This window comes from Typopeltis vanoorti, chromosome 3, assembly GCF_054136105.1.
Source record: "Typopeltis vanoorti isolate ZY-2024b chromosome 3, IOZ_Tvanoo_1.0, whole genome shotgun sequence".
NCBI classification, from domain to species: Eukaryota; Metazoa; Arthropoda; class Arachnida; order Uropygi; family Thelyphonidae; genus Typopeltis; species Typopeltis vanoorti.
Genome location: NC_143551.1, coordinates 161,630,309 through 161,657,513, shown reverse-complemented (window position 1 = coordinate 161,657,513; position 27,205 = coordinate 161,630,309). Strand labels below are relative to the sequence as shown.

The 27,205-nt window shown below is 38.2% G+C and overlaps 1 protein-coding gene across 10 annotated transcripts in view; it reads right to left on the bottom strand.

Annotated features, from left to right (window-relative positions):
• The window catches only part of LOC150108711 (uncharacterized), a 374,396-nt gene extending 359,064 nt beyond the window's left edge, over nt 1–15,332 (bottom strand). For 6 of the 10 annotated variants that reach the window (XR_016548148.1, XR_016548147.1, XM_090390937.1 and 3 more), the window contains exon 1: nt 14,677–15,155. The gene's annotated coding sequence lies outside the window, so the exon portion shown is untranslated. Of the gene's footprint in view, nt 1–8,837; nt 8,875–14,191; nt 14,408–14,676; nt 15,156–15,227 lie in introns of those variants that run through there. The other 4 variants (XM_090390942.1, XM_090390938.1, XM_090390939.1 and 1 more) reach the window with 3 other exon arrangements.
• Nucleotides 15,333–27,205: the final 11,873 nt, after the last annotated feature.

Here is a 27,205-nt window from a genome sequence, read left to right as displayed (position 1 = left end):
ATCCTTCTATACCTTCGACTATCGGCCGGAGCGGTGTGTTTTGTTTGTGAATCTTTGGTAGACTGTAAATTCTCGGGGAACGAGCGTACTGTGGAAGTAATTTTTTAACGATATCTTCGTCCCATGTGGTGACTGACTTAAGTAGCTTCTCTGTTTTCTTTTTTTATTTTTATTCGATTGGTAGAGTCATTAGCTCATTCCCCAAGAATATATGGTCTACCAAAGATTCACAAACAAAATGCACCACCCTGGCCAATAGTCGAATACAGACAGCCCCAATTATCATCTAGCCAAGAAACTAGCGTCATCACTCAAGGAATTGGTAGGTCATTCCCCCTCCTATATTAAAAACACCACACTTTGTAAACAAAATCAAAGACATCACACTGGAAAAAGATGATTTATTAGTGTCAGTTTTGATGTCTCTGCCCTCTTCACAAATGTCCCAATCAGTCTTTGTGCATCTATACATTCTGGCTATTTTGTGTGGCAAAACACTTTCTACCTACAAAAAGAAGGCACAGCCATGGGCTCACCATTATCACCCTTCCCCATTGTTAACTTTTACATGGAACATTTTGAGCAACGTGATCTAGATTCCTGTCCTTTAAAACTCAAAGTCTGGCTTAGATACATTGACAATGTTTTCGCTATCTGCCCTCCCCCACGGCCACCAGACAGACACTTTCCTCAGCCATCTAAACAAACAACACAGATGCATGTAATTCACAATTGAGACTGAAAAGCAGAACACGCTTCCGTTTCTAGATACACTTGTTACACGTCTTCCTTCTGGCAGTTTATCAGAAACCGACACATGCTGACTAATATATACACAAACTCCTACCGCTACCCAGCACAAAAACTAGGAGTAATTACTACAATAAAAAACGGGGCTTTGAAGATTTGCTCCAATGAACACGCATTTAAAGATGAATTAATAGTTATCAGCAATAGCTTCCTAAAAAATGGTTATAGCCAAAATACTATCAACAAAATTCTGTACAAGACCTCATTTAAAAACAAAAATAAACAAGACTACAATAAAACTGTAACCATTCCATACATTAAAGGGATATCAGACAAAATAAACAGAATACTACAAAAATACAACCTTAAAGCCACCTTTAAACCACCTGCAAAATTAAAGAATGTACTTAACTTATCCAAGGAACCACTCTCTCTGCTGGCCCACCCTGGAGTATACTGTACTCATTGCACCTGTAATTTGCCCTATATAGGGGAACAGGACACACAATTCCTATCAGAAAAAAGGAACATAAACGACACATTAAATATAATAACTATGGTCAAGCTGGTCTTTCTGATCATGCCCTGAACACTTTACATAGAATTGACTGGAAAAGCACCTGTTGTTTACATAATACCAAACATGGTATGAAGTTCATACTATGAATGTAAATTTAAGGCCTGTGAGATTCTTACCAATCACCCTAACAATAATGATGGTCAAAAATCCCAAGAATATGGAAGGCACATATTCTACTCAACCCATTTAACCTTCTTCCCTAAGAGTTAATTATAAATAGGACCATAGGTAATCCAGGATTACCTATGGTCTTATAGGTAATCCAAGATCCTAAATCTAATATAGCAATTGTCATGATCAATTAGGACAACATTTTTATTATTATTATTATTCAGGCCTCCATGGAGTCAAAAGACTTTTACTGTAACAAAACTATCTATATGAAAGAATATTTCTCTGATGTTGTAAATATTTGATGTACTCAATTTATTTTATTTCATTTCTTTATTGTAATTTTATTTTATTTTCACTAGAGGTCAGGCCAGTAGAATAACCTTTGGATTATTCTACTGGTCTGATCAAATCAAATCATTGTCTCTTCAGAGATATGGAAGTGCTAGAAGAGGAGAGAATGGAAACGATAGGAGAGATGGAATGAGAGAGAGGTATCGGAATGCTAGAAGACGAGAGGATGGAAACAGTAGGAGAGACAGAATGAGAGAAGGATACAGAAGTGCTAGAAGAGGAGAAAATGGAAACAGTAGGAGAGAGCGGTATGGGAATGGTAGAAGAGAGAATAGCAGTAGAGGAGAGGGAATGAGAGAGACCTATGGGAATGAAAGAAGAGGAGAGAATGGAAACAATAGGAGAGAGGGAATGGTAAGAGGTATAATGTATGGCAACTCAATAATCTGTGGTGTTCAAGATAGGATGCGTGAGGAGTGTTTGCAAGGAGGAACAATAGAAAGGGTGGCTATGGCAATTAAGAGAGGTGAAAGGGTGGATGAGATGATGATTGTGATGGTAGGAATGAATGACTTGAGTGGTAATGTAAGTCGGGCAGCAAGAGATATGAAATTTTTGCTTGAGACTGTACGGAAGAAGACAGAGAGAGGAAAAATAGTGTGCGTGTTGCCTAGGTATGATAATGATGAGCTGAGCAGAAGAGCGGTGATATTGAATGGCATAACAGCGAGAATGTGTGACAAGGGAGGACTGGTATATGTGGATGCTTGGAGTGCGTTTGAGGAAAGAGAGGAATTGTATGCGAGAGACCGTTTACATTTGAATGAGGAAGGACGTAGGCATCTGGAGCGATTGGTATTCTGAACGAGTCTGTGTCCCAGGGAGGATAGTAGCAGGGGTGGCCTCTTGTGGGAATGGATACTTGGGAGAAGGGAGACAATGTCAGGTAACACTGAGCCCAGTGGAGTCTAGAATGGTTAATGCTGGGTATAGAAACAATGGCATTTATATGCTGGCCAAAAATTATTGGGATCACTGAGATGTGGTTGACAGAAGGGGATATAATAACAGGAATAGAAGTCGCTGGGTATAGCATTTTTTGTCAGGATAGGAGGTGAAGGCGTGGTGGTGGGTTACTGCTTATGATAAGTGATAACCTATGTCCTCTAAGAGTGGAGGCTTTGGAAGGAAGTGAGACAAATGATTTTGAGAGCATACGGTGTGAGGTAGAGGTAGGCAAGACAGGATATTTATTGGGATGTTGCTACAGACCCAGGAGCATGGAGGATGGGGACCAGTAGAAGTTTAGACAGCTAAGTTTGGCAAGTGCAAGAAAATGATTGTTATGGGAGAGTTTAACTACAGTAGTATAAATTGGAGAGAGGATGATGCATGTAGCAATAATTGAATGGAATTTCTAGAATTCTCGAGGGCCAAATGGGCAACATGTAACAGAGGGAACAAGAGGGTCAAGAGTTTTGGATTTGGTTATAGCATCAGAAGAGTTGATAATAACTGAGATGACATCTCTCCCACCAGTTGGAGAGAGTGACCATATGGTTTTGATTTGAAAAATGAATAGACATGCAGGAGTATCAAAGAGACTGAAACTTATGTGGAATGTAGGTGATTATAATAGTCTTAGACGTCAACTTCGGGAAGGTTCATGGAGGGAGGAATTAGAAGGCTGGGATATCGTTACTGCATGGGAAATTGTGAAAGAATATTTGTTAGCACCAATGGTAAGTTGTATACCACGAGTGAAGAAGAGGACACAATTTGGAGTAAAGTGGATGACAAACAATATTAAACAGGAATTGCATGCGAAAAAGAGGCTATGGAAGAGATGCGTGAAGAATATAAGACACAGGCCAGAAGAGTGACTAGTGTGGTAAGGAAAGCGAAACTGGAATATGACAGGAGATTGGCCCTAAGATCCAAAGAAAATCCTAGGGAATTTTTAGCTATGTGGCCAGTAGGAAGAGAAATGACTGTGGAAGAATGATACTGTGGGATAAAAATGGGAATAGAGTGACTGATGCAGAGGACATAGTGGAATTGTTCGATGAACAATTTATTGGAGTATTTCATCCTGGAGGAGTCAGTTTTAATGCTAGAGGGATAGAGCAGGTTCAAGGTTTAGAGGTACAGGAGGAGAGTGTGTTTCAGATACTGAGAACTCTGGATGTCAATAAAGCTTTGGGACTGGATGGTATTTCACTTCACCACAAGTTTTGAGAGAATGTGCTAGGGAACTGACAGTGCCTTTAACCAGGCTTTTCAATGAAAGTCTGGCTTCGGCAAAGGTGCCCAGGGAATGAAAGGAAGGTAAGATAGTGCCATTACATAAGGGTGGTAACAGACTGGAAGTGTCTAATTATAGACCAGTCTGTGTGTCATCAGTAGTTGTTAAGATCTTGGAGAAGTTAGTGAGGGACCGAATACAACATTGGGAAGATGAGGGTAATGTTATCTGTGAGAGTCAACATGGATTTGTGAAAGGGCGCTCTTGTTTTAGCAATATGCTAGCCTTTTATAATAAAGTTACAAGAACATTAGATGAGGGAAAGGCATATACTGCAATTTTCTTAGACTTAGCAAAGGCATTTGACAGGGTGCCACATGATAAGCTGATATTTAAGTTGCAGCACAGGGGTCTGGATGTCAGATCGGTCAACTGGATTCAGGATTGGCTGTCTGATAGGTATCAGAGAGTTGTGTATGGTGGAGCAGTTTCAAGGAGGCAGAGAGTTACAAGTGGGGGTCCCACAGGGCTCAGTACTAGGACCTATATTGTTTAACCGTTATATCAATGACATTGCCAGTGGATTGCAAGGGGATATTCAGTTGTTTGCGGATGATGCAAAGCTGGGAAGGATTATTAGTAATAGTTCAGATGTGGTAGCCCTGCAAGAGGATTTGAATAAGATAGATATATGGGTAAATGAATGGGGGTTTCAGTTTAATGCAGCAAAATGTAAGGTTGTGTCCTATGCATCACTCTATTCCTATTTTTATACAACAATGTCATTCTTCCACAGTTATTTCTCATCCTACTGGCCACATAGCTAAAAAATTCCCTAAGATCTTCCGTGGATCTAAGAGCCAATCTTTTCTCATATTCCAGTTTTGCCTTCCTTACCATACTAGTCACTCTCCTGGCCTGTCTCTTATATTCTTCATGCATCTTCTCTTCACCTGTCTCCTTATATCTCTTCCACAGCCTCTTTTTCGCATGGAATTCCTGTTTAATATTGTTTTTCATCCACTTTACTCCAAATTGTGTCCTCTTCTTCACTCGTGGAATACACCTTACCATTGCTGCTAACAAATATTCCTTCACAATTTCCCAAGCACTAACGATATCATGGCCTACCCATTTCTCCCTCCACGAAACTTCACCAAGTTGACGTCTAAGACTATTATAATCACCTGCTTTATAATTCCACACACATTCCTGTCTCTTTGATACTCCTGCATGTCTATTCATTTTCCAAGTCAAAACCATATGGTCACTCAATCCAACTGGTGGGAGAAATGTCATCTCAGTTATTATCAACTCTTCTGATGCTATAACCAAATCCAAAACTCTTGAATCTCTTGTTCCCTCTGTTAGATGCTGCCTAAGACATTTGTCCCTCAAGAATTCTAGAAATTCCATTCCCTTATTGCTACATGCATCTTCCTCTCCTCAATTTATAGTGATGTAGTTAAAATCTCCCATAACAATCATTCTTCTTGCACTTGCCATGCTCAACTGTCTCAACATCTCGTGGTCCCCACCCTCTGTGCTCCTTGGTCTGTAGCAACACCCCACTAAGTATCCTGTCTTGCCAACCTCCACCTCACACCATATGCTTTCAAAATCATTAGTGTCAGCTTTCCAAAGCCTCCACTCTTAGAGGACATAGGTCATCACTTATCATAAGCAGTGCTCCAACCACACGCTTTCCCTTCCTATCCAGCTGAAAAATGCTGTACCCAGCTACTTCCATTCCTGTTATTATATCCTCTTCTGTCAACCACCTCTCGGTGATCCCAATAATCTTTGGCCAGGCTGATGCTCTCAGTGCCACCAATTCCTCTCCCTTATTCTGAACACTCCTGGCATTAGTATAAAGCATAAAAATGCCATTGTTTCTATACCCAGCATTATCCCCTCTAAACTCCACTGTGCTCAGCATTACCTGATGTCATCCCCTTTCTCCCAAGTACCCATTCCCACAAGAGGCCACCCCTGCTACCATCCACACTGGGATACACTGACTCGCTCAGAACAGCAATCTCTCCAGATGCCTACGTACTTCTTCATTCAAATGCAGGTGGTCTCTCGCATACAATTCCTCTCTGCCCTCAAATGCACTCCAAGCATCCACATATTCCAACCCCTCTCTCTCTCTTCTGACACATTCTCGCTATTATGCCATTCAATATCACTGCTCTTCTGCTCAGCTCGTCATTATCATACCTAGGCAACACACACACTATCTTTCCTCTCTGTGTCTTCTTTCATACCACCTCAAGCAAGAATCTCATATCTCTCACTGCCCTATTTACACCACCACTCAAGTCATTTGTTTCCATCATCACAATCATCTCATCCATACCTTTGCCTCTCTTAACTGCCAAAGCCACACTTTCTATCTTTCCTCCTGGCCAACACTCCTCACGTATCTTATCTTGAACACCACGAAACATTGCACCTCTTACCACCCTATTCCTCGATTGCTCACATGCATCCCTCACTTTCTCTCTCCTGTAACAGTTTCTCTCTGTGCTTCCCTACTTACCTGCCTTCCTGACATCACTCTATCCCTAGTCCCTGTGCTCCCTTGCATTTCTCTCATTCCCTCTTTCCTGCTGTTTCCATTCTTTCCTCTTCTATCATTCCGATATCTAACACTCATTCCCTCTCTTCCACTTATTCTATTCTCACCTCTTCTATCATTCATACTCTCTCTCATTCCCTCTCTTTTACTGTTCCCATTCTCTCCTCTTCTATCACTTCCAAAACTCTCTCTCATTCCCTCTCTTATACCGTTTCTATTCTCTCTTCTTCTACCATTCCCATAACTCTCTCTCATTTCCTTTCCTCTATTGTTCTTATTCTCTCCTCTTCTCTCATTCCCATAACTCTCTCTCTCTCTCTCTCTCTCTCTCACTCCTCTTCTGATTCGCCTAGCATTCGTCTCTTCCATCTGCCTAATCTCATCTTTCACACTTCTCATTTCATTTCCCAGACATTTCACCTGCCCTTTCAGCTCATCTATCTCTCTCTCTGTAAGTCTGCCATTCATCCTCCCGATTGAGACTATCTCCTAAAACTTCAGAATCATCCAACCTTTCCATACTCCCCACTCTTATTTTATTGTTACTTCTCTCGCCTTCTATCATACCAGTCATCTCTCTACATGGTGGAGACTCTCCCATCTCTGACTCAATGAGGTCAGTTATAGTCTCAACAAGGTCAGTTATGGTCATTTCTAAATCACCAAGTTCCTCCAATTGCCGCATTTTGCATACATACGATTACCCCTTCTCTCCTGCCACATCGCCGGGACGCATACATTCCGCAAGTCCCGCATGCTACAAAATCCCATATGATATCGCGCAAAATGGAGTCCTTAAATGGGGGGACAGTTGGTGATTCGCCATTTGTAATTTTAACTGCCGCTGCCACCATTATTCAAAATAGTGTCAAAAAATAAACGCTAATAAGTAACTATAAGAAAAAGTACAAACAATTACAAACAGAACATTTAATTACACCAGATATAAATAAATAAAATGAAATAACTAAATAATGAAATCCTTCATCTTGTCTTCCACTGTTACGCATTCGGTTCCGACCCAGTCCAAAAGCAATAGCCGAGCCGCAGTTAGAACTTCATTGGCTATAGCATTGCCATCCATTACCCTCTATATGAGTGCATAAAATATGATAGTGAATACAAAAGCCACGGAAAGAGCAAAAGCAAGTAAAAAAGAAGAGAGCATGACTGAAGTACAAAAGTGAGCTTAATTGTGGAAATGGAAGAGAACATGCACGATACAGCAAAATGAAGAGTAATTGCTGATAAGAAAGAGAAAGCATGATCTCTGGGATGCAAGAGTTTAAAAATAAGATGATCAAGATGAGAAACGACATATGGGGATGGTCAGTATTTTAGGAATGAGATGGCCTAGGATGTACAGAAAGTAACTATGAGCTATATGGGTAAAGAGTTATAAAGACAAGCAGAAAGGAGTATGTGTGAAGACACAGATGAGGGGTGGCATGGGTAGGCCTGGTTATAGACAAAGAAGTAAATTAGTGAAGTAAATAAGTGAAAGATAGTTGGATGAGGACACTATCCTGACTGGAATAGAAATGGAAGGGTATGATTTTCTTTGTGAGAATAGAAAAGGAATGGCAGGGGAAAAATTGATGATGTCAACAGAAAAATTATTATTGTTAGTTCATACAAAGTTGAGATGCAAGGAGGAAATAGTAGCAGCAGTTCTGATGCAGCATGCAAAGATATTGAGATAGATATTTACAGGCTGATATAGTTAGCTGTATGTTGCTATAGACCAGGGAACATGGAGGCTGAAGACAAAGAAATATATAGTCAAACTGGCTTAGTGACTGAGAAAATGGAGGAGGGTCATTATAGGCGATTTTTTTTTTATTATTACATGACACTTCCAGGGAGTCCATAGACTCATCGAGGGAGGGGCACCTACTCTACAGCTCTCTGACTCCACCACTCACCACACTCCACAAACTACAACGAACCACAACTACACCAACGCCATCTACCATCCATCACCACTAGTAATTTCACAGACAATCACAAACATCCATGCCCATGGCGGGATTAGAATCTGCAGCCTTTTGGCTGGAGAGCAGATACGCTAACCACTTGGCCAACCAGGTGGGCATAATTTTAATTATGATAATGTTCATTTAAATGAAGAGATATGAGGGAATAAGGAGAATGAATTTCTTGGGTTGTTAACAACTAAGATACAGTTAATGAACAAATTAATCCAAACACATTTTAAAGAAAAATTTTAATTTCACAAGAAAATAAGTAAAAAAATTAAACTCCAACTTTACCGGCTGCGGGATCCTGCCATGGGCATGGATGTTTGTGATTGTCTGTGAAAATACTAGTGGTGGTCAGCAGTAATGGCGTTGGTGTAGTAGTGGTCAGTTGGAGGATTGAGTAGTGGAGACAGAGCTGTAGAGCAGGTGCCCTCCCTCGATGAGTTTTTGGACTCCCTGGAAGTGTCAAATAATAATAATAATAATAATAATTAATTTGCATAGGCATGGACTCTACCAACATAGAACACATTTTCCTTATTTCTGCATTTTGAAACCATACTTTTCAATGGACTGTATTAAGTTATCTTTTGTATCACATTCGAAGTATCTTTTTCACTATGGTCCAAAAATTTTCTATGGAGTTAATGTCAGGAGGGTTATCTGGACACTGAAGCTATTGGATATTGTGATATTTGAGGAACTCTTTCACTTTGTTTAAAATCTGGATCTGTGGGACCACTCTTTTCTCTAATATTTTTATGCATTGGTCATTTTTCATGACATTGTCATGAAAAATGACCAGTGTAAAACATCATTTCATCATGATCCCAGAACATCTTTTTAGCTGGGTGTTTGTAGTTTGTTGAAGGTAGACTTCTGATTTGCAAACATAGGGTACTCACTCTCCTTGAACAAAGTAATGTCTCTCATCTGAGAATATGACCTTCACTTGTCAACAGTCCAATCTTTGTACACTTTTGCCCACTGGAGCCTCTTTTTTTGCATAGCCTTCATCAACAGTTGTTTCTTTTTTGGTCTGAGGGCAGTCCTCCCTGCTTCCAACAATATTTGATGGATTGTCATGTCAGAAACATTAATTCCAGTAGCTGCCAAGTCTCTATTTAAGTGTACAGCAGACAATCTTGGATTCATTTTGCTTTTCCTAACTAATAAAACAAACTTAAGTAAGTGTAGTTTTCCTTTTCTGTCAGGAGTAAAGGTACCTGTCTTCCTAAACTTCTTTAAAATTGCATTAACATTACACAACCAACACCACACTCACTGGCAATTTGCCTTTGAGTCATGGATGTGTGCCGAGAAAGAGTGCATATTTTTGAATGCTTTCTTGAAGATGTACTCATTTTGTAGCTACATAAAATGAATAAATCAATACGAATGTCAGCTTGTTTACACCATGAATAAATATTGTAGAAACAGTTAAAACATGCAACACTCAACCAAAACTAAAATAGTAAACTGAAACCAAAATTATTATGAACTGAAACAGAAACCTAAAACTTGACAAATTTGGCTTGTTCGGATTAATTTGTTCGCTACTGCAGTTTTCCTTTAATGGAAAAACTATCTTCAGCAATGTTGATTGGGTTAGATGTTAATAAGGCTATGGGAATAGATTACATGTCACCACATATTACATGTGCACATATTCTGCATGTGCACAACAGTTAGTTTTGCCCTTGACCTGGGTGTTTAATGAAAGTCTTGAAGTGGATAGGGTTCCTAAGAAGTGGAAAGAAGGCAAAAGAGTACCACTTCATAAGCATGGTTCTAAGACAGAAGTGTCCAATAATAGACTCAGTCTGGATAACTTCACTTATAGTCAAGGTATTGGAGAGATTGGGTAGGAATAGAATAAAAGATTTTGTTGATAGACATAAAGAATATTATGATGCTCAGCATGATTTGGTCTCAAAGTTTAGGTTTTTGTTTTAGCAATTTACTTGCATTTTAGGATAAAGTAATGAGTGTGTTAGATAAGTGAGAATCATATATTGTGATATTCTTGGAGTTTGCAAAAGCATTTGATGGATTACCACATGACAAGTTGGTGTACAAGCTGCAGTGGATGAGAAGAAATAGTGTACTGGTTAGATGGATCAGAGACTGGTTCTCTGAATGATACCAGCAAGGTGTATATGAGGTGAATAACCCAGGTGATCATGAGATGATCACCTGGGTTGTAGCTAGTTATTACTGTGAGAACTTCTGTGAGGAAAGGATACAGGGACTGTGATTACGAAAAACTTAAGAGAACATTGAGCGCTATGGTATGGAAAGAGGAAAAGATGCCGCTTGGGTGCTGATCAAGAGATCAACAGCAATGTCTGAGTGTATTCTAAATGTGAAAAAGGCTAAATAAACTAGTAGGAAAATCGATGAATGAAAGAAACTAAGCAAGCAATCTCAAAGAAGATGGTTTGAGATTGTTTGAGATTGAGCACCATCTTTTTTGAGATAGTACAAGGTGTCCCAGAGATGTATTTCTTAGGCCTCTGTTGTTTACTTCATTTTTAATGATATTTCATGTGGGCTGAATGGGGATCTTCATTTTCAACTGGGAATAATTATAAGGCACATTGCTGATGTTAATTCCCTTTAGGAAGATTTGATAGACTTTTAGCTTGAACAAATGAATAGAATGTGCGGAGATATAAAACTATGTACTGTACTGTACTGGTGGAAATGTACTTTAGGAAGAGGATGAGATTCGAGATCTAGGGTGATGGCTGATGGTGTACTGAAGTCTACAGGGCACATTTCAAATGCTGCAAAGACTGCACATTGCATTGCTACTATGATAAGGAGTACTTTGACAAGTATAAAGAATACGGGGATAAGGAAGTGGTCGTGTCACTGTATAAAGCATTAGTCAAACTACACATGAACTATCGTGCTTAGATTTGGAAACCTAATGTTTATTGTGATGTGGAAACATTGGAGAAGGTCCATATCTCAGTGGCCAAGGCTTGAGAACATGCAATTTATAGACAAAAAATGGTTGGTGTAGATGATGATGATGATAGTGGCGGCTCAGTGTAGTTGGTGGATTAAGTGGCGGAGATGGAGTATTATAAAGTAGATGCCCTCCCTTGATGAGTCTTTGAATCCCCCAGGAGGTGTCGCGTAATAATAATATATCGGGACTTATACAACGGAATGACAGTGTCCTTCTCATTATTGCAGCAATCTTCTGTGTTACCTTCACCACCTTTACAATATATCCCTTGAATTTCAGGTTTCTATCAGTCATCAACCCCCAGATCTCATGTCTCCCCTACTTCCTCCAGTATAGTTCCTCCAATAGAGTATGCAGCATCCCATCGTTGTGTCCCAAACCTGAAGGCCTTACATTTTGCTGCATTAAAGTGACACCCCCCCCATTCATTTTCCCATAGTGAAAGTCTAGTGAAGTCTAGTTTATTCAAATCCTCTTGCAGGGCTACCACATCTGCACTATTACTAATAACCCTTCCAGTTTCACATCATCTGCAAACAACTGAATATCGCCCTTCAATCCACTGACAACGTCATTGATATAAAGGTTAAACAATATAGGTCCCAGTACTGAGCCCTGTGGGACCCACTTGTAACCCTCTGCTCCTTGAAACTGTCCCACCATACACAACTCTCTGATACCTATCGGACTGCCAATCCTGAATCCAGTTGACCAATCTGACATCCAGCCCCATGTGCTGCAACTTAAATATCAGCTTATCATGTGGCACCCTGTCAAATGCCTTTGCTAAATCCAAGAAAATGGCAGTATATGCCTTTCCCTTATCTATTGCTCTTGTAACTTTATTATAAAAGGCTAGCATATTACTAAAACAAGAGTGTCCCCTTCACAAATCCATGTTGACTCTCACAGATAACATTACCCTCATCTGCCTAATTCTGTATACGATCCCTAACTAATTTCTCCAAGATCTTAACAACTACTGATGACACACAAACTGGCCTATAATTAGATACTTCCAGTCTGCCCTTTCTTTAATTCGACAGAATACCACACGGAAAACTATTCTATAAGTCAGAGCAAATGGAAATGGATATGAGGCTTATGGCATGGATAGAAGGTTGGCTATAGAAAGACAGTGGGGTGTTATATGATGGAGTAGAATCAAAGCAAATGAGGATGACTAGTGGAGTCCCCCAGGGCTCTGTATTAGGGCCACTGCTCTTTAATTTACAAATGAATGATACAAGGGATAATTTGATGTGTGGGGGGGGAGCATATTCAGTTGTTCACTGATGATGCAAAACTAGGTAGGGCAAAGTTGACAAAGGTAATGTACATATCTTAGATGATGATTTAAATAAATTAGAGGTGCTGAAAATCCTTGTCAATTTATTGTTGTAAAATTATTATTATTATTATTATTTGACACCTCCAGGGAGTCCAAAGACTCATCGAGGGAGAGTGTGCCAACAGCATCGAACAATTGGATCCCTTCCAACTACTAACCACGCTCAAACTTACTTAACTGAGCCATTAGTAGCAAAGGCTCTACCAATCGACCAACTGAAACGATTATATACTTCATATCATGATGTCAATGGTACTGCAAGAAATTTATTATTATTATTATTATTATTATTATTCAAACCTCCATGGAATCAAAAGACTCATAGTGGGAAATCCTTCCTAGGAAACACAAAGTCTATCATACCACTACTTGAACTCAATGACCATTCTTGCTCTCACCATATCAGGCAATGCATTCCACGGTTCTGACCACTCTCCGTGCACAGAAACCATTCCTCACACTCTTGCTCACAGCTTCCTTTTGTAACTTCCAGGGATGGTTGTCATCGCACCTTCATGAGGCTAGGGATCTGGGGATAATAGTGGATAAAGATTTGAAATTCAGATGACATATTGCAAGAGTTGGCAAAATAGCTCAGAGGATTACTTGGATGTTGCAGAACACTGTGCACAGATTGCTCTCCTGTATTTCTTGGTGATTGGGAGATGGTGTAGAGGATTCAGAGATGAGTGACGAAGCCGGTGACAGGTATGTAGTATGTTTCCTATGAAGATAGGTTGAAAGTGTAGTGGTTGCAAAGTTTAACTGATAGGCAGAGGTAAGGGAATATGATAGAAACTTATAAGCTACTAAAGGGATTCTATAAGATTGACACAGAAATTTTTCAATACATGGGGAGTAAGGGGACAACAAACTTTCAGAGTGTGGTTAGTAAGAGTGTGCAGACTAAGTTCTTTACTTGAAGAGTGGTGAATGGATTGCTAGAGGTGGTTGTTTGTGAGAGACCCAACAGTGAATAAGTTTAAGAAGATGTATGATAGGCAGGGCCGCACTTACACTTTTCCCGAGGCAGGCAGAGCCCGAGGTGCTAGAATGCTCTGGGTCCCCTCTCATTGTTTAGGGCCTTTAAATTGGCCCTAATTTTTTTGGATTCTTCCCCAGATAGAGCCTTGTGCACCTGTGCATAAGCATGGCCCTGATGATAGGTATTGTAACATGGATAGTGTAAGTCTCTCACCACGAGTCTTTAACTCCATGGGGCACCTGTATAAATAATAATAAGAATAACAATAATAAATTCATAATATATGGTTTTGTTATCATCCAAGTGATGAGTGCAGTTAAGATACATACCCATGTTATTGCTGGACTCCACTGATGCTATATTTCTGTATTTGTACTCTTGATTTTTTTCCATTAATTACTATTTAGCTTTATTATTTAAATGAATAATTATAACACACCTTCAGAATACACGCAATTTACAGACAAAAAAATACTAGTTGTGGTAGTGGAGGTGGGCGGTAGATGGCATTGATTGAGATAACTCGTAGTAGAGGTTGAGACAGTTGTATCAGTTGTAGGTGTCCTCCTGGCTGAGTCTTTGGACTCCTTGGAGGTGTCAGGAATAATAACAATAATAATAGTAGAACAAATGACTTTTTTTTAAAAAAAAGAGAGTGCCAAACCAAACTTGTGCTGCTAAAAAGGCAATAATTAATTCAGAAAATTGATAGTTCCACTTTTTAAAAAAAGCATATACAATTTGATGAGTCTCTGTGTAACAGTGATGTTGTTTTTGTTTTTAAAGAAAAAGTAATTGCATAATGTATTCTTACCTTATTAAAAATATTCTACTCCATTAAAATGGTACTGAAAGTGACGTAATCCCATCGATCAATCTGTGTGAGAACCACAACTATAGAAGCTATTTCTCAGTATCATAAATTCTATATAGTGCATATACGCAAAAGGATGTTGTTCAGTAACAATGTTATTGACAGAATACCGATTAGAAAACTGTTACATAAGTTGATGGAAATTGATGTGAGGCTAGCGGCATGGATTTGGGTGGAGAGGTGATAGGGGAGTGATGTATGGCGGGGTGAATAGTGGAGTGCCAATGTTATTAGTTAATCATTGTTCAAAAATAAAAAAATAAAGACTGTCAAATAATATCACTTATGCATTCTTTCAAAAAAAAAAAAAAAAAAGAGCAACACACGTATTGAATGTTTAATTTTAAATCGTTGGAGTCCAGGGATATAAAATGAAGGCATATTGTAAGTTTACAGCTCTAAATGAAATTCGAAACCTAATGAACTGCAAAACAGCTGCTTAACCGAACTGCAACAATGGCCTCACGACTTTCTATGTTGTAGCTACTTACCCATTGGGCTGTTTATAAACACACTGCTCACTTGAAAAAATAGTGCTATTCAATGGTGCTATTACGAATCCAATCTCTCTGCATTTTCTTGAGGGTATGTTTTCTCGGTTTTCTAGCGTAGGGGTGTGTGTGTGTGCATGCGCGCCCGCTTACATGGGTACATACACCTTCTGAATAGCTGTCCTTCAAAGATACCTACCACTATATTACTTTCGAAAAACGTTTTTCTGTGCCTTGACTACACTCACAATAACAGTGATCCGTTTATTATATTAAAACTACGTCCTCTACGACCTCACGCCTGAGAAAATGTAAAATATCCATATAATTCAACTTGTTTATCCCTTAAAAGTTCTGTCATTATAATTATTATCAATACTTATATGGGTACTTCATGGAGGAAAAAGACTTATTGTGGGAAACCTACACTATCCATCTACACAATACCTATTATACATTTCCTTAAACCTATTCATTGTTGGGGAACTCACAACCAACTCTGGCCATTCATTCCACTCAGTGGCGCACTCAGGATTTAATCTTGGAGGGAGCCGAGCGCTCAGGATTTAACCTTTTGGGGGGGACCGAGTTGAGTAGACGTTTTGCGAATACACACTACACATCGCATACGACCTATAACTGAGCATCTGCAGTGATCGCTAATTCATAAGTAGCACACAACATAAATAAAAAAAATGAATTTTAATTAGGAAAAGATTTTTGGAAATTTTTCTAGTGTTTTTTCCTTTTCTTTGGGAGGTGCCCGGGCCCCTTCCCCCCCCTCTGGGTGCGCCACTGATTCCACTCATTCACCACTCTCCAAGTAAAGAACCTAGTCAGCACACTCTTACTAACTACATCCTTAGACAGCTTCAAAGTGTGATCACTTGTTTTCCCCGTACACCACAGGTATTGAAAATTTTCTTTTGTATCAATCTTATAGAATCCAATTAGCAACTTATAGGGTTCTATTATTTCCCCTCTGCCTGTCAGCAAAATCTGCAACCCACAGACTCCCAGACTATCCTCATAAGGAATATTCCACAATCGTGTAACAGGCTTGGTCACTCGTCTGAAATCCCCACCACCACCACCACCAGCTCCTGATTCTTAAGAAATTCAGGTGATCAAATCTGTACACAGTATCAACAACTGGCCAACTCGTAGTCTTATAAAGAACGGTAATAACCTCCCAGTCTATACTTGATGTGCCCTTCTTCATCAAATTAATCCCATCAGCTATTTTGTCGAATATTGCGATATGTCCTCTAAATTTCAAATCTCTGTGCACCATCATTGAATAGATCCATAGCCTCATCACAACTCCTATCCTTTATTTCTGATGCTTCGGGCATTGACATACATGCATTTTAACATCTTCTTGGGATTGTTACCCTTACATAATTTCATTCTTTGACCAATCATATTCCAAATCTAGAGATTCAGCTTCAAAGCCACATTCACTAATATCTTCTATTATTCGGTGTAAGGACTGAAGTTGACATCTCTTCTCAGGAGTAATAATTCAGTCCACATATATCAGTCGGATCTCTCTCTCTCTCTCTCTCTCTCTCTCTGTTCTACACTTCCTCTACGAGGGTAGTTCGAACAGTTCTCGGCCTCGAACATAGATGGCAACATTATCGACAAGATTATTTTCAAGTTGGTACATCTGTCATAAGCATCCATGTTAAATTGCAAGTCATTCTATCAAGCAGTTTGTTTTATACAGCTGTCTGAAGCAAAAGTGTTGTATGCATCCCGTGAAATGGAAAAAATTGAGTATCGTGCGTTATAAAATTCTTTGTGAAAAAAAGGTTTAATGCCAAAAGAAATTCATTCCAAGTTCCTAAAAGTTTATAGACGCTCTTCTCCTTCGTTTTAGACAATTAAGAAATGTGCTGCGAGTTTAAACGTGGCCGTACCAGCCTTGAAGATGATCCAAGTGAAGTACGTCCAAAAAGTGTAACAACACCAGAAATCATTGATCAAGTGCACGATATAGTGTTGGATGACCGACGGGTCAAGTGCGTGAAATTGCTGAGACTATAGGCATTTCTAAAGAAGGTGTAGGGTTTATATTTTGCATGAAGAATTGCAAATAAAAAGGCTTTGCGCAAGATGAGTGCAGCGCTGATCAAAAACGCATAAAAATGAGTTTGTTTGTCGATTTATTACTATGAATGAGACTTGGATTCACCATTACACACCAGAATCAAAACAGTAGTCAAATAATAGGTTTGCAGAAGAAAAAAATTATCTTTCATCAGGAAAATATACCTGTCCACCAAGATGTTTTGACAATGGGAATATTAAGGGATCTGCACTATGAATTATTGGACCACCCACCCTATTCCCCAGATTTAGCTCCCTCTGACTTCTGTTTCTTCCCCTAAAAGTCTTCCTTGGTGAAAAGCGTTTTTCTTCGAATCAAGATGTCATTGCAGTTGTAGAGGGGTGTTTTGCAGATCTTAGTGAGAATCACTACAAAGACGGGATAAAAGCGCTGGAGAATCAGTGGAATAATTGTATTAGTCTTAAGGGAGATTATGTAGAAAAATAAAAATAATTTCGAAATTAAAAATTCGTTTTTTCTTTGTGAGGTCGAGAACTTTCCAGACCACGTAGATATGGACACTCTCTCTCTCTCTCTCTCTCTCTCTCTCTCTCTCTCTCTCTCTCTCTCTCTCTCTCTCTCTCTCTCTCTCTCTCTCTCTCTCACTCTCTCTCTCTCTCTCTCTCACACACACACACACTTAGTAAGGTTAGTTTCCTTATCTTAACAGCCTCTGACTGCTTATATTCGATTGTTAAATGTATCGGTGATTTATAATTGTCTTCAGTTCTACAACTTTCGCTGGATGCTAAGAAGGGCCTACTTCCGTAGACGAAAATTTCAGGTGGAGTCCTTAAATTCGGGATATGCTATTCAAGCCTTGTCGACTGAAGAAAATTCTAAGGCGTCCGTTCTTGTAAAAGTAAATAAAAGTCATTAATGCATGACCATCCCCATATTCTGGTGTCTATTCCTTTAGCAAGCCTTCAGCGGAAATGGCTATTCCTTTGACCTGGCTACATAATTTGAGTACCAGAACACGGAAGATTCCATAGGAGTGGAAAGACTATGATAAGCATGTTGCATAAGGGAGGCTCAAAGACTAATGTATCCAGCCATCAACTTATCTGCATTTATTGAGTACCGGTGAAGAATTTGGAAAAAATCGGTAAGAGTTCATTGCATACTTTGCAATGAACAGCGTTGGTTTACTAAGGAAAGGTCATGTTTTACAATTTGTTCATATTTTATAATAATGAAACAGTTGATATATACGATAAAGAATAGATACACGATACTTTTAGATATTGCTAAGACTTCTGATAGGATGCTGCATGGAAGACTGTTGCGTACATTGAAGAATATGGAAGTGGATTATAAAACAGTAGCCTGGATAAGAGGATAGCTGACTGATGAGTATCAAAAAGTGTTATAGGAGAGAGAGGCGTGTCTATAAGGCTTAAGGTGATAAGCGGTGTACTATTGATAACGATCATTGCTCCATTGTTATTCAGTCTCTACAGTAATGGCATTGGGAAGGATATGGCATGGAACCCACTGCTGTTTGTTTATTATGGAAAGTAAGGATGCAATACTCTCAGAATGATTTGAATAGCCTATAAATTGTGGGCATGTGGAAACTGCTATCAGTTCAATACTACTAAAAGTAAGTTTTTGGGCGTTATTCTTATAAAATAAAATAAAAAACGCAAAGGAAAAGTTGTTAAAAATGGATATCTGGATTGTGAAATACTGATTATGAAAACAAATGGAGAATTTGAAGGCTTCAAGCATTTTAAAGAAGGCTAATATGATGGAGATTTGCAAACTTTTAAAGGAGCTTTATAGGATATTAGTAAATGGAATTTTTCCTTTTATGGATGGTAGGGAAAGTACGAGGGGACATTCTCTCTTGTAGAGAATGTCATCTACAAGAGAGAATATCTTCTTGTCTTCTACAAGAGTGGAAGTGTCGCTTTTACTGTGTAGCGCAATGGAAGTGACGCTTACATCCTCTAACCTAGACTACCCGAAGACAGACAGGTTCAAGAGTCACTGAATAGAGACCTTTTTCTAAGCCTTTCTTTGGCCGGTTTCCTAGTTAGTTAATCTCTGGCAAGCGGTTTCTTCTACTGGAATCTCCTGTTTTTCGTCCCGTAAATTCAAGAAAATCGATCGTAAGATCCAGAGTAATTCAGACAAGAACATATCCTGTTAGGGTTAGGTACCAAGAGATGGCAGTACTTGTATGTCAGTCTCTTCGTCTTTGGCTAGTTATCTCTGATTGGTTACCGGTGGTGATTGAACTGCCCAATCAGTCTCCAAAAGCTAGATTATTATTATTATTATTATGTGACACCTCCAGGGAGTCCAAAGACTCATCAAGGGTGGGCACCTACTCTACAACTCTCTGTCTCCATCAACTCCAACTAACCGCAACTACACCAACGCTATCTACCGACCACCACTGGTATTTCTACAGCAATCACTACATCCATGTCCATGGCAGAATTCGAACTCACAGCTTTTTGGGTGGAGTGCGTATACGCTCGCCAATTGGCCAGTGCCTCGTCTACTCCTTATAAGAGAATAAAAGACATTGGCATTTTTCAGCTAGCGCCTTTTTTTTTTTTTTTATTCCCGTATACGGGGAGTAGGCGAGGCCATTTAACCCTATCTAACTTTCGGAGACTGAGTGGGCAGTTCAATCTCCACTGTACCAATCAGAGATAGATGGCCCAAGGCTATCACTAATTAAGCGGTACTCAGTGAAGAGAGATTGCTCAAATGTGCCGCCATCTCGTGGTCCCTAACCCTAACACAATATATTTAATGTCTGAAATAATGTGGGTTCTACGGTCGATTTTTTTGAGTTTACAGGACGAAAAACCCGAGTTTCCGGAAGGAAAAACCTGCTTGCCCGTGCCAGAGGTCGACTAACTCGGGAACCGGTCGAAAAAAGGCTTAGAAAAATTTCCTCTAGTCGCCGACTAGACTCGAAACCAAATCTTCCTTCGTGCGGCCAAGCGCCGTGGTTGGCAAACGCCACATCCACTGAGCTACACAGGCTCTTTTTTTTGATAACGATAATAAGAACAGAGAAAAAAGGAATCAAAATATCATCTGAAGATATATAGAAAAGGTCGTATGTCGATTGCAGATTATATAATGACAAATTCAGTTGTTAAACCACTTGAAATACTCAAGCTGATGTAGTAACATATACATATATTTGCGTAATGTCGTTACAGACATGGTAAAAATAAAGTGAAAGAAGGAAAATGATGAGGGAATAAATTTAACGTGGAATTATTACATAAAGTTAGTATAATGTTCATATTATCAAAATGAAATAAAATTGAAATATATATATTAAAAAAAAACATATTAGTACACTAGGATAGAGACCAACTTGAAAATCAAATATGTAAATTGCAAGCTTCGCAAGTTACGAGTATTTGTTTAAGATACATCAAGATATATTGTAAGAAGAGATCGATATGCACGAGAAGGAGATAATTGAGCTGTTGCATGATCAGGTTAAGAATAAATTTAACGTGGAATTATTACATAAAGTTAGTATAATGTTCATATTATCAAAATGAAATAAAATTGAAATATATATATTAAAAAAAACATATTAGTACACTAGGATAGAGACCAACTTGAAAATCAAATATGTAAATTGCAAGCTTCGCAAGTTACGAGTATTTGTTTAAGATACATCACGATACGAAAAGAAGTGTCTGTGTAGGCTTGAGACATTAGAAAGGAAATTTATATTTTGCCACGATTAAAAAGGAATGAATGTTAAGAGTAACTTACGTGAATACACATCGTACGTTTATATCAGAAGCGCATAAGAGGGTTCAAATAATCAGCCGTCAGTTTGCTGTCTCTCAACTACGTCTGTGTAACATGGTACACAGTAGTACTACTATTACATTGTAAGAAGAGATCGATATGCACGAGAAGGAGATAATTGAGCTGTTGCATGATCAGGTTAAGAATTCCTCAATAAGTTTAGATGGGATATCAGAACATATGCTAATGTAATGTTCAGCTGAATTGGCTAGGCCCTTAACATGTTAGTATAACTTGAAAGTTAGCTCACGAAAAATATCAGAGGAAGGAAGAAAGTACTATAATTCCGTTGTAGAAGCATGTAGCAAAAACCGGTGTATCAATTCAGTTGTGGTGGTGATGGTGGTGCAGTTTCTAGTGCCTCATACAGAATTCGGTTGAGGGATAAGCTGTACACTGCAAATAACACCGTGGATTTTCTAAACGGAAGTCATTTTTAGCAGTTTGTTCACATTTCATTACAATATCATGCATGATTTGGATAAAAAGATGGAATGAAAGGTTTGTATAAATTGAAGAACAGAGATTGTAATACAAATTCTTCAATTAAATAAGTGGCTTGTTGAAGAATAGGTTCCAGAAAGCCGTATACGGTGGATGGGAATCAGGAATCAGTCATTGGACGATTCTCGTTCAATATATACATCAATAATAATGATATGCTACTTATTAATTATATGTTACTTATATACAGTACTTACAAAATAATTTGAATGGGCTAGAATTGTGGGCAAATGAATTACACGATAAATTTAATGTACATTCAAAACTAATAAATTTCAATTTATGCACTCTGGAATTAAGTGGATATTTCCAGTTGGCAGTATCATGCTATAAGAAACAGATGCGGCTATGGATTTTGTAGATGGGATGGATAAGATTTTGAAATTCAAAGGTCACATAGCAAAAATTGGAACTTCATAAGGAGAGGTACTCCTTATGAAAATAGGCAAAATAGTAATAAGTGTTAATAATTAACAACATAAATCCAACCAGAAAGTCATAAAAACAACAGAAATCCAACAAAACCACCAAAAACATTAATTCTTAGAAAAAAAATTGTACATCCACTTCACCAACATCCTCAGCCTAAACAGTAATATAAACGATGTGCACCACCACTTACAGGCATCGAAACCAGAATTACTGTTCCTCTCAGAATCCCAACTGGCACCCTTAATAACCATTGTCCATCTTAACTGCCCAAAATGCATATTACACAGATCTTTTCGCACATGGGTGTACTTGTGCATGCATTCATCAGTCAGAATGATGAATTATCTCCTTGGACTGACCTGCACATCCGATCTTTCTGACACAACCACATTTGAACAATAGCTTCTGCACAAAAATAAAAATGACATAATTTAGAATAACAACAGAACGTTTTTTTTTCCAAAATATTTTAATAATCAGCTTGGATTAAGTTCTTTCAGAACAAATAAATTATATTATGACCAAGCGATTAATCAAAATTAGTACAAAAATTAAAAATGACATCGATTCTTCAAGGTAATGCAATATTTAAGTGAAGAAAGTATGCATGAATCTCTTATTTTGTCCTGGCATAAAAAAATTGTACTATAAAAATAATTTCTATATTTTTAGTCTATCCAGTATAACTAAAAGTACAGTTATCCAGCATGTCCAAAAAGAAACCGAACTTTTCGAAAATAGAAGAAACTATTGGCGTCACCTGTTGTACCTTTTTGTTGTCAAAAGCTGCAACCTTCATTAGTGTTGTGTCAACTGTTTATGACATTTGTTTCATTAGAAGCCGAGTTATTATGCCAAGAGTGACAGTGTGTTTACGAACGGTTGGAAAATGAGTTTCAAACAAAGAGCTGCGATTGACTCTTGTGTTAAACTTGGTAAAAGTGTTACCGAAACGCATCAAATGCTTCAAAATGTATACGGTGATGAATGCTTATCAGGTACTCAAGTGTAGGAGGGTTATTTTTTAAGAGCTCAGAAAGTTAACATCCAAAAAGTGCGTGATTCGTGATTTCATGAAAGGAAACCTGAAATTGTCCATGAGATTGATTCAAGAGGAATTAGGGATTTCAAAATCAACTGTGCACAACATTTTGACCGAGAGTTGGGGGCTTCGTAAATTGAATTTGCGATTTGTTCCTTACAAGTTGACCGACGACCAAAAAATGTATGAAATTGAACACGGCAAGGACCTCATTAAAACCGCTCGTAAGGACTCAAACTTCCTTGAAACGATATTTACTGGTGATGAAACGTGGTGTGTTGAGTACGAACCCGAAACAAAGTGCCAGATTTCTGAGTGGAGACCACCTGAAGAAGGGCATCCAAAAAAAAGTCGCTTGGAGAAGTCAAAAGTAAAGACGATGTTGATTTATAATGATTTCAGGTTATTTTCGACCATCTGAACGTAAGAAAAATTGACATAAACTTGGTTTTATATTGGCCGAAGGATTTTAATTGATACTAAGTAGGAAATACCAACACGTTTCGCCAACTTAGCTGTTTGGCTTCTTCAGGGTGAATAAAATAAATACAAAACAACTTAAACTTCATGAAAAAATGAACCGAATACGATTGTATTTTTTTAACAAAAACAGAAGAACGCGTACATCAAACGCATCGAGCGTATATGATATCAACTGTTGTTATGCAGGAACGTTCTGTAATTAGATATTATGAGGGTCTTCCAAATTTCAGCTAGAATTAATCCTTGGTTTCTATTGAGGTTGTGTGTAGAAAGGATGACTGTTATGGCTTCTTTTATGTATCTGGAACGGAAATCTTTCGCTAAATAGGGCATGGAGTTTTCGTCTCATTCGATGGTATGGTTTGTCCGCGAGAAATGACGGGCTAACCCAAAATTGTGTTCTCTGTTATTGTTTGCATCTCCTACGTGTTCTTTTTTTTCTAATTTCCAAACTTCTAGTGGTCTGACCAATGTAATTTAATCCACATGAACAGGGGATGTTATAGACACCGGTATATTTGAAGAAGGCATGACTGTCTTTCGGAGATCTTAAAAAATGGCTGATATTCTTTAAAGGTTTAAACGTCACTCGTATTTCATGTGGCTTGAGAGTGTAGCAATCTTTTTAGAAACTGTTCGAACATAAGGAATGGCGATGGTGGATTTATAACGTATTTCCTCTGATTTTTGTTGTGGGGGGGGATCGCAGAAAAGTATCTTATGGATCAATTTTTTTTGGGGTAACCCTTGTCTATCAGGATTTTTGATATGTGGGATAGTTCATCTTTGAGATCTTTATCTTCTGTAGTAATGGGACAATTTCTAAAAAGATTTCTACACTCCTCAAGCCACATGAAATACGAATGACTTTTAAACCTTTAGAGACTATCCGCCATTTTTTAAGATCTCCGAAAGACAGTCATGCCTTCTTCAAATATACCGGTGTCTATAAAATCCGCTGTTCATATGGATTAAATTACATTGGTCAGATCTCAAGAAGTTTGGAAATTAGAAAAAAAGAACACGTAGGAGATGCAAACAATAACAAAAAAGACAATTCTGGGTTTGCCCTTCATTTCTCGAGGAACCATACCATTGTATGGGAAAAGCTCCATGCCCTATTTAGAGGAAGATTTCCATTCCAGATACATGAAAGAAGCCATAACAGTCATGCGTTCTAAACATAACATCAATAGAAACCAAGGATTTTCTAGCTGATATTTGAAAGACCCTCATAATATCGTTAAGCATGCCAAAGTTAATTTTCCCTGCTAATTACAGAACGTTCCTGCATGACAATAGTTGACATCATATACGCTCGATGCGTTTGATGTATGCGCTCTTCTGTATTTGTAAAAAATACAATTGTATTCGGTTCATTCTTTCATGAACAGTTTAAGTGTTTAAGTTGTTTTGTATCTCTTTTATTCACCCTGTAGAAGACAAACAGCTAAGTTGGTGAAACGTGTTGGTTTCTTAGTATCAATTAAAATCCTTCGGCCAATATATAACCCAGTTTACGTCAATTTTGTTTACAATGCTGATTTGTTTCTACCATTCCAAGGACATTATGTACAAAGAATTCGTTACACCTGGCCAAACGGTCAATCGTGAGTATTATCTCGATGTTTTGAAGCCATTGATAGCGAGAATTCGTCGCGTATGGCATGAATATCGTGACGTCCGACCGTTTTTCAAAACACACTGTCACTTTTAACACTATAACTCGGCTTTTAATGAAACAAATGTCATAAACAGTTGACAAAACACTAATGAAAGGTTGTAGCTTTCGACAACAAAAAGATAAGCCAGTTAACCCCATTAGTTTCTTCAATTTTCGAAAAGTTCGGATTCTTTTTGGACAGAGAGTGAAGAACAAGGGACTGCGTTTCTTGTTTATAGACAACTGTGACAGTTATGATCGCGAGTTAATCTGGTTTAAGTGATCTCTTCAGTGTGAAGGATTATCACATCTTCTAATGGACATGGCCGGTAAATTGTACTTCTTATCCATGTTCTTTCAACAGATGGCATGCATCGTATCCAGATTTTGCTGGACGTATATAGTCCTGGCCATTTGGGAGGTTAATGTATGTTTATTATTTTAAAGTACACATAAAAATATACTTTTTAATTTTTTAAAATCTTTCAATTTTAAGTACGGTATATTAAAAAAAAGTAAAGGGCGCTCAACTTAAATTCGGGCATCGGACGCCAGAACCGCTAGTGCCGGCACTGACCTCACCACACGCTTCTCTAGTTGAATCAATCAATATTTTCTTTAGGATTTGACATTGAATTCCCAAGGTTTGGTTCTTGTTTTCTAACTCATTTTTTCTTCAATGATGTTTGTGTACTTGAGTCTACAGTTCACCTCTGAAACCTGCTCAACCTTGATTCCTTTTAAAACTTTCTTACATCTTTTGAATATGAAAGTCAGTTTTATTCTTTCAAAACTTAATAATGATTACTTCGCATTTCAAATCCTCTGTATACTTCTTTTTCCTGAAACACTCGAAAAAAACATCGCCAACAGTTATAAAATAGCGAATGAGAATTTCTTTATTTCTTGCATCTTCTCTTCATGTGAATTTGTGCACATTTCTATGTTGGAACATCGTGCTGATAATAACTATTCCATGTTCTGAACAGAAACTCAGCATTCATTTACCATTATTATTAGCTTTGTGCTTTTTTTTGAAATTTTCCCAAAGCATTTATATTTACCCTAAACATTTCTATTTCTCTTAGTTTTTGTTACAGCAAGAACCAACTTTTCCTTTTTCATTATGCCAGCTGCCTTCCCTATTGCTTCAAAAAATTTCTCCATTTTTTTCCTTGGTAGAACCTTCTGTATGACCATAAGTGCAAGTAAGTCTCATTGTCCATTTCTACATTCGAATATTTGACCACATCACTCTACTTGATATTGCCTACCATTCATGTTTATGCTCATATCTAGTGTTGAATACTATGGCTGGAAAACAACATTTTGTATTCGTCCCTTAGAAATATCTCACCTGTTTTGTATTTTTTGTTTCAATCACCCCTATTATGCCGATATTGTACTTATCCAATTCTTCAGCTAGTTCCATTTCTTTTCCATTGATAGTACAAATCTTGAACTCTGTTACGTGTTCTGGGATATGCTAGAGATAAAAATCGGCGCCTAATCTACTCCAACGTTCGACAACGAAGTATGATACATTTTCCATTAAAGTTCACAATTGAGTGGCTAGTATTATCGATTCTGTAATGATTTCGTCTTTAAAACTAGCATTATGATATACGAAAATACATGGTTTTCTTTAGTAGTACTGTTCAGGGTGATCACATCTAGTACTTTCGTACTAGATCTAGTACGTTTTATAAATTTTTAGTGTTCTAGCACGTTCACCAACAGATCTAGTACTTTTTTCCCTTCCGAATAATAATAACAACATGAGAGTTAGACATATGAGTTGAATATTTTTCTCTTCTCCCACCTCCCGATATGTCACATTCAGTGACACAAGAATATGATTTCTCTTTTTTCCCTACTCCTCTCATTGTTGCTAGTCTTCTCTCTCCCCCCCCCCAACGATCCCATACTCAGGC